The 13,206-nt window shown below is 35.6% G+C and overlaps 1 protein-coding gene across 2 annotated transcripts in view; it reads left to right on the forward strand.

The window, feature by feature from the left end:
- The window catches only part of ANO10 (anoctamin 10), a 118,680-nt gene that overhangs the window by 16,718 nt on the left and 88,756 nt on the right, over positions 1-13,206 (forward strand). The gene's annotated exons all lie outside the window — the stretch shown is intronic.

The raw sequence follows: 13,206 nt of genomic DNA on the forward strand, positions 1-13,206 counted from the left end.
GCCTCTGTCTCTTGATAGGCCATAGGAGAATACCAGCATTTTTTCTCTCTCAGTTTGAATTCTGCTTATGTGTGATCCTGTACCATTGTGCAATTCCTATGCTTTAATTAGGTAGCTCTTGGAATTTCCTTTAAACAGAGCATCTCAAACACATTATCTATAAATCATATGGAAAAGAGAATAAAACAAATAAAGGAATAAATGAAGAGTTTGAAAAGATAAATTAATCCTGAAAGGAGAAATGGCAAGAATGTTCTTGCCATTTGAAGAAACAATTTGGACAAGACTACTCATCTAGAGCAAACTACACTTGTATGAAGGGACAAATGGAGGGTAGTGCTAGATGACCCAGAGAGAAAAGGCAGCTATTTGGTCATAGAGAAGTCAACTTTTCTCTTCATTTCCTTATTAGTACTTCACAGTGCACTTGTTATAAAGGATATATTTAAAAAAAAGGTTTTAATCGTAAGTACCCAGTGTGCTTAATACTTCAAAGTGTGCTGCTTTAATTTCTTCAGTTTTTGTGTTGTTATAAACTATTCATTGTCTGAGAAATACCAGACAAAAGAAATCTGCAGCCTAACAAGCCATGTGACTTTTTAAATATTGTTGGTTATAAACAATTCCAGAACTGTTGCATTTGAAATTTAATACTTTTGCAGTCTCCTGAGGGACAGACTTGCAGTGATCAGAATTTCACACTTTCACAGGTTTGTTTTCTGAAGAGTCAGAGTAGCACGGGTCATACAGTTCTGCAAGAAGTTTTGTAACACCAGGTACAGTGTTCGGAAGAGGTCTCCAAAGTGAAAGACATTCTAAATATCTATTTCTATATGTAAAATTACAACAGTGAATCCAACAAGAATAATTTTTCCTTCTCTTGAAGGCAGTTTCCATTGTGTAGACAGATGTGTTCTCAGTTATAGTAATAATTTTTAACAGAATTTACATTAAAGATATTTCAAGTTAGAACACTGAGCTCAAAAGATAGAGGAAGGAAGGGAGAATGACTGGATGATGTGGGACTGCAATCAGTTTAATCAGCAGCATGATTTTTGGTAGCTTAAGGAGATGGGTATATTTTTGCCTTATCTTCCTGGGAATCTATTTTATCTGTTACATTGGCATTTTCTTATATCTGGTGCATGATGAATCAGATCAGGGAACTGATTTGACAGAAGCTGTCTGATCCAGTTCACTGGTGAAAGGGAGAAGGACAGAAACAGTGCTGTATGGAAGGCAGTGTTGCCCTTTACAGCAGTGCTGTAGGTTTCTGCTGGATTAAATGTGTGGAACTTTAGCACCACAGAGTCTGTCCTGTAAATCTTGCTTCATCTAGAGGAAGATTCCTAACCTAGAAAAGCAACACAAATCTGATGTTATTAACACTATTCCCACACACCTTTGCTGTATTTATTAATGATTGTCGTGCATATTACTTGTAAAAACAATGCAGAAACAGAATACGTTACACAAGGCCTCTAATACAAACCTGGTGCTTTTTAAGCACATCAGTATCAGGGTAGGAACAAATTTTGTTGCATGTGCCAGGTTGTCAACACAAGAGCGTTTTAGATCACTTACTAGAGATTTTGTGCAGAAGAATGATAGAGTTATTTTACTTTCTGGTGTTTGCTGCAGATGGAGGTGAGAATTCTGCGGTGTATTTGTGCTCTGTTGACAACGGTTTGGCAGGCAGTGTGAAAATGTTAAGGAATACAAGAAACTTACTTTTGTAGGTTATGTACCTTTCACGTGTTCAGTGGATGGGGTAACCTACTTAAATCTTAGCTGTCATTAAATGTTTTTTATCAGGTTTAAGTCATTGAGACTCCAGTTGAATATTTATACCTGGTTTGATGCAAAGCTAAACAGAGAAAGTGTTGTTCTACCAAGCAAAGCATCGATGGTAACAATGACCTGAATTTTATTTTATTCCTAAAAATGTTAGTGTTTACTAACAATGGTACTAATATGAAATGAAAATGTGTTTACGTGGCAAGATTTGACATCATTTAGTACAGATGTGAAGAAGAATGTTTGATAGTCTCTTAAGCATTCTATACCAAGCCCTTATAGGTTTATGCAAAAATAATTTTTTATTAACAATGCTAAATCTACTACTACCTACATTTTATGGGCATACATATTATATCACCAAAGCAAGTGCTAATTAAATACAATTAATTATAAATCATATTATATCACCAAAACAAGTGCTAATTAAATACAATAAATCAATATGCAGTTGGTATTAAATAATAGTAAGCATTAAAATAATAATATTTAATAATATTGAAGAATTAGAACAGTGATTTTTCCTTTTTGAACAGTTGACCTATTTTCATCAATCCAACATCTGCTTCCATGGCAACATAGTTTGAACCTGGAGCAGAATCATGAAACTCCCCTCTTTTACGTATGGATGCATGCTAAGTGAGTGAAGCAAGTGCAGTTTTCAAACAAAGAAGTAGATATATGTTCTTAAAGTAGGAAACAGTAGGCCCTTATTATCATTCTTCTAAAAGAGTTAAGTCATATAGTTGGGCTAGGTCTTCATGCTCTACCATAGGTACGTATTTTCTTTGTGAACCAGCTGTGCAAAGTAAAAAGCAAGGTTAAAAACAAGGTATAACCTCAGTTCAGCAGCACTTTTGTTTTTTTTCTTTGAAAATGAATGTCATGGAACTTTCTTCTTGATAACTACTTAAAATGTATGAGTCTAAATTAGAAAGAAGAATGTTAATGAAACTGCTTTCAGGTCTACTCTGAAAGCTGAGTTCAGAAATCAGTTACATGTCCAACACTTAGCAATAGAGTGGTTGTTTTTTGTTTTTGGTTTAAATGATCCACCAGTAGGAGTGTTTGGAAACAGTGTCTGTAAAATATTTACACCAGTGTATCCTAAACTCCCATAGTTACTCATTTTGTATCCAGCACTCGAATGGTAAACTTTTATGCAGAAGTGAATGCAGTCAGGATGTTCTACATCACACAGAGGCATTTGTGGATGAGTATGGAAATGCTGAAGAGTAACAGAGGGCTATTTTGATAGCTGTAATATAAGATCTGACCTTATAGTTTACAAATACTATTTTAGGAAGAATATAATTACTTCTGGTATAGATAAAAGTGAGTACCATAGTGTAAGGATAGGGCTAGGGTATTTGTAGCAAACATGGCTTAATAAACGTTTGGGCCGTAGGGATTTGATTTTGTAGAGTCTCCTTCTGTGGAGATGTTCAAGACCTGTCTGGATGCCTACCTGTGTGACTTACTGCAGGGTACCTGCCTTTGCAGGGAGGTTGGACTCGATGGCCTCTTCAGGTCTCTTCCAACCCCTGTGATTCTGTGAAAGCTGATTTTTAAAAAGTTATTTATTTATTTATTTATTTTAAGAGACTGTACTGGATGACATATTTTTTTAAAAACTAAATTATGTGGATGGCATTATGGCAGGTTGTGACTGAGGCATGGTTCTGTATTGGAGCCTTCCACACTAATGAAGCAAATAGCTTCTTTTTGTGGGGGATTCAGGAGGTTGGGATTCAGCAGCTGTGTAAAATGGCCAACTTCATATAGTAAAGAAATTGGAAAAAAAGAAGCGGAGAGAAAAGTGCTGCACTGGTGTGTGTACAGGTGTATATCCATTGACATTAGTGGAATTCTAACAGCGAAACAGCTCTGCATTTTTTTTTCTAAATCATTTCTATGTTTGTGACAGATTCTAGTTTAAAATACAGGAGCTGTAGTGTCACAAGGGGAATCACGTAGTGAGCTGTATTGGAAGGGACCTCAGGGTTATTTGGCACAATGTTCTGGTGAAAGCAGGAACCTAGATAACGTAGCTAAGCTAAAACTTGAATGCTTCCCGTGAGGGAAAGTCCATACTTATCTGGGAAACCTCTTCCAATATTTGATTGTTCGTATGGAAAATATGTTTTTTTCTTATAGCAAAACAAAAACCCTCTGAGGCAGCTTGTGGCCCATGGCTTCTTGTGCTTTTACTGCACACCCTTGTGAAGAGAGCAGCTCTGCCTTCTCTAAAACTACCTGTTAGGTGTAGAGGAAGATTGTGGTTAGATCCTCCCTCCCACCCAAAGCCTTCTCTTTTCTAAGTTGAGCAAAGCCAGTTCCTTCATCCTCCTTCATGCGTTAGGTTCTTCAGCCCTGTAAGCTTGGTGGCCCTCCTCTTGGCTTCCTCTGGATTTCCAGTGGCTTTGTTTGTGCTTATCTCCTTGGAACTTCCTGTCAGTTGCATTGGGTTCTTTCTTTGTCCTCACTGCGTTTGCTCTTTAATCAGAGAAAATTAATGATCAATTTTGAAGACGCATGGACAACACTTAGCTTTCTTACTGCTGAAACTTTTCAGCAATAGTCTTCAGGTATTTGCTTATCCATCTGCTTCTGCTTTCCTGTGGCAGCATAGCCTTTTCATACCGGTAATGCATATTTGCTTGCATGTGTATATGCTTGAGGGTATTTCATTTATAGTGTCAAGTTGGAATACTGCTACTTCATTTGCAGCCTGAGTAGTTTGTCAGTTTTCAGGTACAAATATAAGTACTGTTTACTGATAAGTATTTGATATGTGGATTAAATTAATTTCTGACTGACAGTTTGATTTGATGTAAAGAAGTTAACTGTAGAAAAAATGATTATTTCTGATGAATAAATATTAATTGGAAAGCTGTATATATGGTTCTTTTTCTGAAATGTTTAATGATAAGATATAAAACTTACTGATAGCTTTACAGATCTTTTTTAGGAAAGTACTTAGTAAGTGTACTCATCCAACGTTTTATTCTAGTAACACAGATATTCTAACCAGCACCCATCTGTGCCTGCCATTGTGATGGAAATAGGAAGATGTAGAAAGACTAATGGAAAAATGTACTTCATATAAATTATTAAATTACTTGGTTCATTGACGTGTACATACGCAAAATAAGTCTGTGTTGTTACCAATTCTGCGTGTTAAAAAAAGGTTAATCCAAGCCACTGGTGATTTTAATTAACATATTATTTCCATTTGAGAATTCCTCAGCAGCAAACGGCTTAATATGCATAGGAAATCAAATCTAAGAGTCTTCTTTAAAAAAAGAAAATATGCTTTCATTTTTAATAGTTTACAAAATGGTCATTTGATTTTTGTATTTTATATTAGACTTATAGGTAAGCCACTGCAAGTCAATTTATTCATAGATTTGCAATTCTGAGCCATAAAATAGCTTTTTGATGTTTAAATTTCAAGCTGAAATCATGTGAAAAGTTATTGGAAGATGCAGTGTAGCGCTGGTTGTAAACAACAGCTGGAGGTTTCTGAAGGTTATATAAAAACGAAGTGTACTGATCCTTCAGTTTGACAACATTCAGAGACTAAAGATAAACTCAAATTTCGGTGTGATTTCTATAAATTGTACTTTTCATGAGGTTGATGGAATTGTAGGTTTAGTTTGAAAGTGAAGATGTCAAATATTTTAGATATGTTAATATTCTTTTAAGAGTGGAACAGATTGCTTCTCAGATTTTTTTTCTCACCTCAGTGAAAGGTTCAACTTCTATAAATCCTTCTTCCTTGAGATTTGTCTATTTAAAATTCTATAAAATGCCTACTGCTGAACCAAATTCCTGCAACTGTATCAATGAGGTAAAAAAAAAATGACAATTTTGCAGGCTGTACATGTACAAAATATTTTTAGTTCCAAAATCAAACTTTATCACAGTTCTTTTTATTGCCATCTTGTGTAGCTTTTATTGTTATTGTTGGATTGGAGTTTTTTGTTTGTTTGTTTGTTTGTTTTCAATTAATAGCAAAATAAATGAAAGTAAACATGAATAAAGTTCCTAGACCTCTGTGAGTTTGTAGGTGCTGGTTGTATTTCCTAGCATTCTAGTATTCTAGAAATGAAAATGCATATTAACATCTATTTATTCGCAAAGGTCCAGTTGCTTTTTTATTTTTATTTTATTTTATTTTTTTTTAAGAAAAAACAGATTTTTTTTCCAAAGGATTGATCAAGCAGTATGTGCAAAAAAATAGCAAAGCTGGGTCAGATCATTGATTTATCTAGGCCAGATTACAACAGAGGACAAAGGAAGGTTGTATTTGTATAGCTAACTGTGTAGTCGTGTTTCCTTGGAATTAGTTCCCACGCTTTGTTGATTTGTGGTGTGAACCTTTTTATGGTTTTCTCATGACTGAAGATGACATAGCCAGACCTGTGTATGGAAGCGTGCAATGCATTTATACAATGGTGTATCCTTTTTTTCAAAGGAACTTTAATTATTTTATAGTTAAAAGCTAGTTAATTTAGACAAGTACTGTTAATATATCCTACCTTTATAAGTCATTGCCATGCGTGTAAGTTCTACCCTGGATTTTTCTAGCTTTTCTCTGCTCTTTTTTTTTCAGTTGTGTTTTTCCATGTAAGGGTTTGTAATTCTAAATTAGATGCTGCCAGTGTGGGTGTGACGTGATAGTAGAGGTTGAGAAATCAGTGCCATAGGATGTACTCTAAGAACTCTTCTTAGGAGAAGCAACAGTAGCAAAACGAGAATCCTCTTCTCTTGCTGTCAGCCAGGTGGGAGCACAAACAGGAGGCTGCAAAAGGTATGAGGTGCTACTCAGCTAAAAGACATGAAATTTCCAGAAGGATTGCAGCAACATTTTAATACGTGGGGATTCCTTCACTAATTTCAGCAGACATGAGTGTCTTCTGGAATTGCGCTTCCTCATGAATTTAACATCATTTGGTAGTTCATACTGTATTTTTAAGCCATACCTATAATAGAAAGGCTGACTGAACATACTTTGGGAAGTCTTCCAGAAAGAGAGCGTATTCCTTCATTGTGCTAACTGTGCTTCAGAAGTGTCAACCTGGACAAGTAACAGGAGAAGACTGAATAGGAATATATTTTTCCATTCCTGCTGGGATTGTGTACGGTTGCCAAAATAAGGCAACTTCAAAAGGCAGTATGAATAGCGAGCAGATCTTTGGAGACAATTACAAGACATTTTAAACAACTCATAAGAATCAGATCTCTTTAAAGCCCACTTAAATTAATATTGCCCACAAAGAGGTTTCCTTTCATGTGTAAATATCTCTTTCAGCTCAAGCCTGATCAGGATGTTTGGCTTCCTAGCTTGCAGTTGGGACTGTCAAACTAAAGACAAGTTAACACCTATTAATATTCATTGTCTACCTTCCACTTGATTGTTTATTAATTACTTAATGACAAAATGGAGTATGAACATTCAGAGCCATGTGGCTTTACAGCTATCCCAAAGGTTGGTTTAGTATTTCATGAAGCTGAATTGTTTTGTAAATAATGTATAATTTATTCAGTTAAACTATTTAAATAACTTTTTGCAAACGTGATATTCATAACTGTCAGAAAAAGCCTGGATGGTAGCATCTGCTAGGGAGTACTTACAGCTATAGGATCTAGAAACCATATTCCCATACATCTGTGATGCAGTTTGCAATAGCATTTTTTAGGTATTATTTTTGTTACAAGCCTTCCCTTTCCTGAGATTGTGATGCTCTTCCCATTTCCAAAGTTTTATGAAACTCTTTGGTCTAAGGAGGCCCTTAGTTTAAAATAAAGAAAGAGATAAAAGAAGCCTCTGTGTACCATTTGAGGATAAATCCAATTTGTCATTTGTATCTTCAAGGTTACTGAGAGTAAAAATGGGTGACTCTAAGCAGGTAGGGGAACGCCAAGGTAGTAAATGCAGGTTTTGCAGCTGTAATTGGAGAAGTAATAGAGAACAGAAGTTGAATAGAAATGTCTCCAAATGGCAGGAGAAATCCAGTCAACCTTGTGTTGGAGCCTCTGTGTTGTCTGTTAAATACAGACATCTCTCTTCAGAGTGTCTTAAATGATGTGATACTTTGGCTTGTATATTTTCCATCTAGAAACTTCTGGAATAATTTGCTTTCTGAAATAATTTGCTTTTATGCGTTATTTTCTACAATAACTACTAACGGTCTGTGATCTAGAGTGTTAAGATCTACTTTCGTATTAGTTTTACTGGCTTTGTTACACAGCTGTAACAGTACAGTAAATGTAATTAGTCATTTATTGGAAAAATGCAGCAGGAGTTATCCAATCTCTTCCAGTCTTTTATTAAAAATGTGCTATATTTTCCCCCACACCTCAGAAGTAGTTCAAAAGCATCATTTGCTTTTTTAAACTGTAGTAGTATTAAAAAGAAATAAAATTAAATCTCTTTCATTTGGTTGGTTGGTTTTGTTATGGTTGGTCTGTTGTTTACTGGGTTTCTCTTAAGTGCTGAGAACCACCTGACAGGGTTAACTGAAAACTGATTCTGGAACTTAAATACTGTAAGACAGTGCAGCACTGGACTGAAAAGCTGTTGTATGCAGACTTTTAAAAATATTCTCTATGCAAATGTTTTATTGAATGCACACTGAAGTTGATCATGAGTCATGGCATAAGGTAAATGTCAGAAGTGGGGTTTAATTACTTTATTTTTGCACTGAGTCTTTATCTTACGCTGGAAGGAAGTGTCAATCCAGAACGTCACTCTTCTGATCAGAAATTAGTGGTGTGATGTGTAAAATTTCAGAGGGATTTTTCATTAACTGTGGCAGTGTGCAAGGAGCCTGGTATGCTGCTGCTTTCTATTTCAGTGCCTTGAATGGTGCTTTTGATGTCATGAGAGACTGCTAATGTGTGCCTATCATCGGCTGAATCTCTAGGCTGAATTCCTACAAAGGAGATTCAGTTAGAAGCTGCTGAGAATTCATAACCATAATGTGTTTGATCAAGGTTAGTTTTAGTCAGATAGTTTGTCATAAGATATAAAGTGAGTGTGTACGACTGTGGGTGTGTTATGGGGATTACAGATAAACCAATATCAAACATGAGGGCGTCTATTATTCAACTTGAAATGTTATCTTATGCTGTTTGCAGTACTTGAGCTTATCTGCACCTCAGGTTTTTGTTCAGGAGTTCATAACTGTTCCAAATTTGTGTGGAAATTGTTTTGAGATTAGGTGAAAAGGGAATAAAGGTCATTAAAATAAATGTTTAATTTTTTACAGTTATATATTATCAAATAAGTTACTGATCTCAAATCAGTTTCTTGCTTTTCTAGTTTCTTAAAAGCTTCATTTTTTTTTTTAAAAAGATGTCTGTACCCGAAGTAGTTGGTAACAGATATAGTATTAATGCACCCTGAAGAACAGTAAGTTGGAAAAGTTGAGGTATTAGTTTAGTCTAACACTGGTTGCATTTGGAAGTTCTGCTTTATTTCTATGCTATAATAGGAGCTACAGGGCAAGCAAGAGAAATAGAGAAATAATAATGTCTTTCCAGTGGTTTCCATGCCAATTTAAGTACCTAATTTGGGGAAATACCTATTACATTCTTATTATTCTTATTAAATTCTTATAAAACATACTACAGTGTGTTTATAGGGACAATTTGAGGGTTAACCCCTTACATGTGAGGAAATAATCCAGTACACAGCTTATAAAGTGTTTTTGTAAGCGCTTTGATTTTTCTCTCTGTAATTGTAAGAGACTAAAATTACTTTCAAGTTCTGTCTGCAAACAGAGTCAAAAGTGCATCAGGTAGTAAAAATGCTATGTGGCCCTATTCCTCCTCATGAGGATTGCAGATTGAAAAGTGACACTGGTATCATTATGTTAATAAGTTCGTTAATTGGTCTTCCTAAGTATGGGTATGTTACAAGATATAAGTGGTTCTGCCTTTTTATGACTTTGGGTTTGGTTTAAATGCATAGCTTGAGAGCCCCACATGAGAGCACAAAATGTAACTGCTGATTTCCTAGATAGCAGTGACTGCATTTCTCTGACCACACCATGGTCTTTTTATTGGTGTAGTTGAAATTATGAGTTCTGAGTATGCTGTCAGTTGGGCTTTGTACCATTCTTTCTGCAAATCTCCTCCCTCCCTCCTTTTGTCCTTGTTTCTGAAGGTGGAGTGAGTAACATTAATGGCAGGCTGCTTTTCTCTGCCCCCTCCACAGTCATAGATTAATCTGAGTTACTCAGTTTAAATAAAATAATAATGAAAATAATAAAACAAGTACAGCAGTGAGTCAAAAGCTGTATGTTGTAAAATGTGTTCTGAAGTGTCAAAGTACATACAACTGTATGATACATTTCTCAAATGTTAGCCAGGGAAGCTATTTACTAGAATTGCCTTTGTAATACAAATGCTGAAGAAAAAGGAGAAGAGATTGCATCTTCCTTTCAGTGTCACATTGTATTAAGAACTGCAGCCATATCATTGCTCAGCTTGCCTCTGAAAACGTCTGAGCTGCAGAGATGCAACAAGAGATGGGTACATCATCTTAGAAGCTATGAAGTGATACAGATACTTCTTTTGATCCCACAAAGTAATTGTGGCTAATACATAAAAAGTTGCATTGTATGTTTTTTTTGTTTTTTTTTTTTAGGTTTGGTAGAAGACGTAACAACTTTCCTATCTCTCTTTCAAACAAAAGAAGCCTCCTGACCTGTCATTTTGCATTAGAACATTGTCTAGAGATTTTGCTGTGGTACGGTAACATTAATGCAGTTCTGCTGTGCAGCCATGTTCTTATGCATATATAATATGCAACATGCAGTGATAGCTTAGATTATTTTTGTCATAAAGTCAAGATTTAATATGAATATATCTTTTAAATTCCTTGTGCCTACTACCATCTATAGCTAAAAGTATCCTTTGTCAGATGTACCTTTGTAGTGCTCTTAGCCTTGCAGAATTGTAGCTACATCTGGAAAATCAGTGTTGAAACTGTGAAGAGCCTGAGAGGACTACCCAGTGTTTGGGTTTCTGCCTCAGGCCTCGGTTGTCTCTGTCAAGATGGTACTCAAATGTACAACATTCTTATTCTGCTCCTGTACACTCTATTTTTCATCAGAAAACTGTGTTTTCTCTATGATAAACAATTATGTTATATCAAGGCAAGTGTGTGTTAAAACGTGTGCATGAAAGGTAGAAATTACACAAAATGTTTATGTAGGCTAGAAAGCTAATTACTTGGTTCTTGTGTTGCCAGAATTTTGTTGGCATTTCTGAAGAAGTCTTCATTTTATATTCTACCTGATAGACTGATGGTGAGCCACAGTTTCCTGTGGTGACCTCTGCTCAAAACAGGAAGATTTGAAGTGTTTTTTTACTTAAGGAGTGTTTTGTGAAGGGTGGCAAGTTAAATTTTTCGGCATTGTCTCCTTCATTCTAACAGCATATGAGATTGCAAAAGCACCAAGGTGCTGTCAGTGAGCTGCTGAGTCATTAAAAATAAAGCAAAATCTCTAAATGTGGCCAAACACGAGTTACTCAGTTTCATTAGAACTGCTGCATATGTACAAATGTGTACCAATTCAGGATGACTGAACTATGAAAAGAAACCGTGGTGAGCTATCAATTTTAAAAGCTGTTCTTTCTTTTTGCGTGCACAATTCCTTTGGACCATTGTTAGCAGAATAGCAATTTGCTGGATTGCTGCATTAAAGGAAGAAGTGTGTGGATCGGAGGACTTTACCCATACTTGCTAATCTAAAGTTCAGATGTTTTATAGTATGCTGGTGTTCTGTGGCAACATAGTATTTAAGGGGTTTGACAGTTTCAGGTCTGATAATATTTGAAGTGGATTTGCTATTTGAGATCAAATTTCTGATGCGTAGGCAGCACTTTACCAATCCAAATGCAAATCACTGCCACAATCACAGGCCAGAGTTGGTGGTGTTTCTGTTTTCAAGTCGCTGACCAGAGTTTAAAACTAGAGTAAGTGTACATAAGGAAGAGCAAGAAAACCCAGTGGATTGGAATGAAAAGAAAATGAGCATTCGCTTTTGGAATGATTTTGGTAGTCAGAGGGTTACGATTAAATGTTGGTGTGGTGGACTTCATTATCTGTGCATATGCCTTAAATATTCTTAAAATCTGTAGAATTCTGTGATGTAGTAGATGTGAAATTATTTTTCTAGGTTTCATGTACCTACTTTTGCACCAGTCCTATTCTTTGTTGGTTAAGTTTCTATCCGTGGAGTTAACAACTAAGCCATGCACTCAGGCTTATGATAAAGTAAGTTCATCACCTTGAATGGATGGCTTTCAAAAGGGCTCTGCAGATATGCCTTCAGTGGCTGAACTCTAGTTGGGAGGGACTATGACAATAAGATTTTATCTTGGAGGAGAGGTAACTAGAAATTCGAAATTCAACCACTAGAGGTCTTATTTGTATAAGTGAAAAGTGTTCTTGAGAAGCTTGCATTGCATCTGGAGATTCCTGTGATCCAAGAACAGAGAAGACATACAGAAGTGTGACATTGAAGAAATAGATAACAGACTACAGAGTTAAGAATGTTATGAACTAGGAATTTGATATTGCTGGTTTTTCTAGATTCAGAAAATGAAATGAGAGATTATATCTCAATCTACAGCTAGACATAGATGCTGATTATAGAATAAGACAAGACTGAAGGAAAAAAGTCTTTACCCAAATTTTTTTTCAAAGAGTTTTGTCATTTATTTGAACTATGTTTAAAGAACCTCTTTAATATAGCTGTGCATTTTTTACATCGGTTGCATTATGGTCGTTTCTTCTTTTCTTTTGCTTTTGATCACAGATGAACTTTTATTCATCTTTGCAGTCTGTGCTAACAAGCAGGAGACTTCCTTGGGAATCTGCTTAATACGGAATGTGCATCATTCAAGGGCCTGTGAGAATCTCAGTGCAAATATCTTTTTTTTTCTGTTCATAGAGCCTGAATCATAAAGGCAGCATATAGCATTTCTATTGGCACTTTCTAGGAGCCTTTCTTTTGTTTTTAAGCATTATTTGGCAGTTACTTGGCTTGTCAGCACAGAATCTGTAGAGACAGCTTTCTTGAAAGCTGCTACTAGCTTAGGGGTTTTGCATGCATATGCTTTTAACTTCAACTTTTGCAAAAAGTTGGTCTGATTCTGTTCTTTTGTGTAGATGTCCTGCAAATTTTGTTTAGCGAGTCTTAAATTTGAGCCTGTGATTAACAGGTATGAAATAATGTAGAAAACACAGCTTCGCATTTTCTCAGTTCTCTGTAGATAGAGTTTAAAAATAATTTTTGTGTAACTTGTTGATTATATACCAGAGTTTTTGCTGGTGTAGTTATGCAATGGGGAATTTAAAGGAAAGTTTGGTGTAAGAAGAAAAAGAAA

This window comes from Meleagris gallopavo, chromosome 6, assembly GCF_000146605.3.
Source record: "Meleagris gallopavo isolate NT-WF06-2002-E0010 breed Aviagen turkey brand Nicholas breeding stock chromosome 6, Turkey_5.1, whole genome shotgun sequence".
Lineage (NCBI taxonomy): Eukaryota > Metazoa > Chordata > Aves > Galliformes > Phasianidae > Meleagris > Meleagris gallopavo.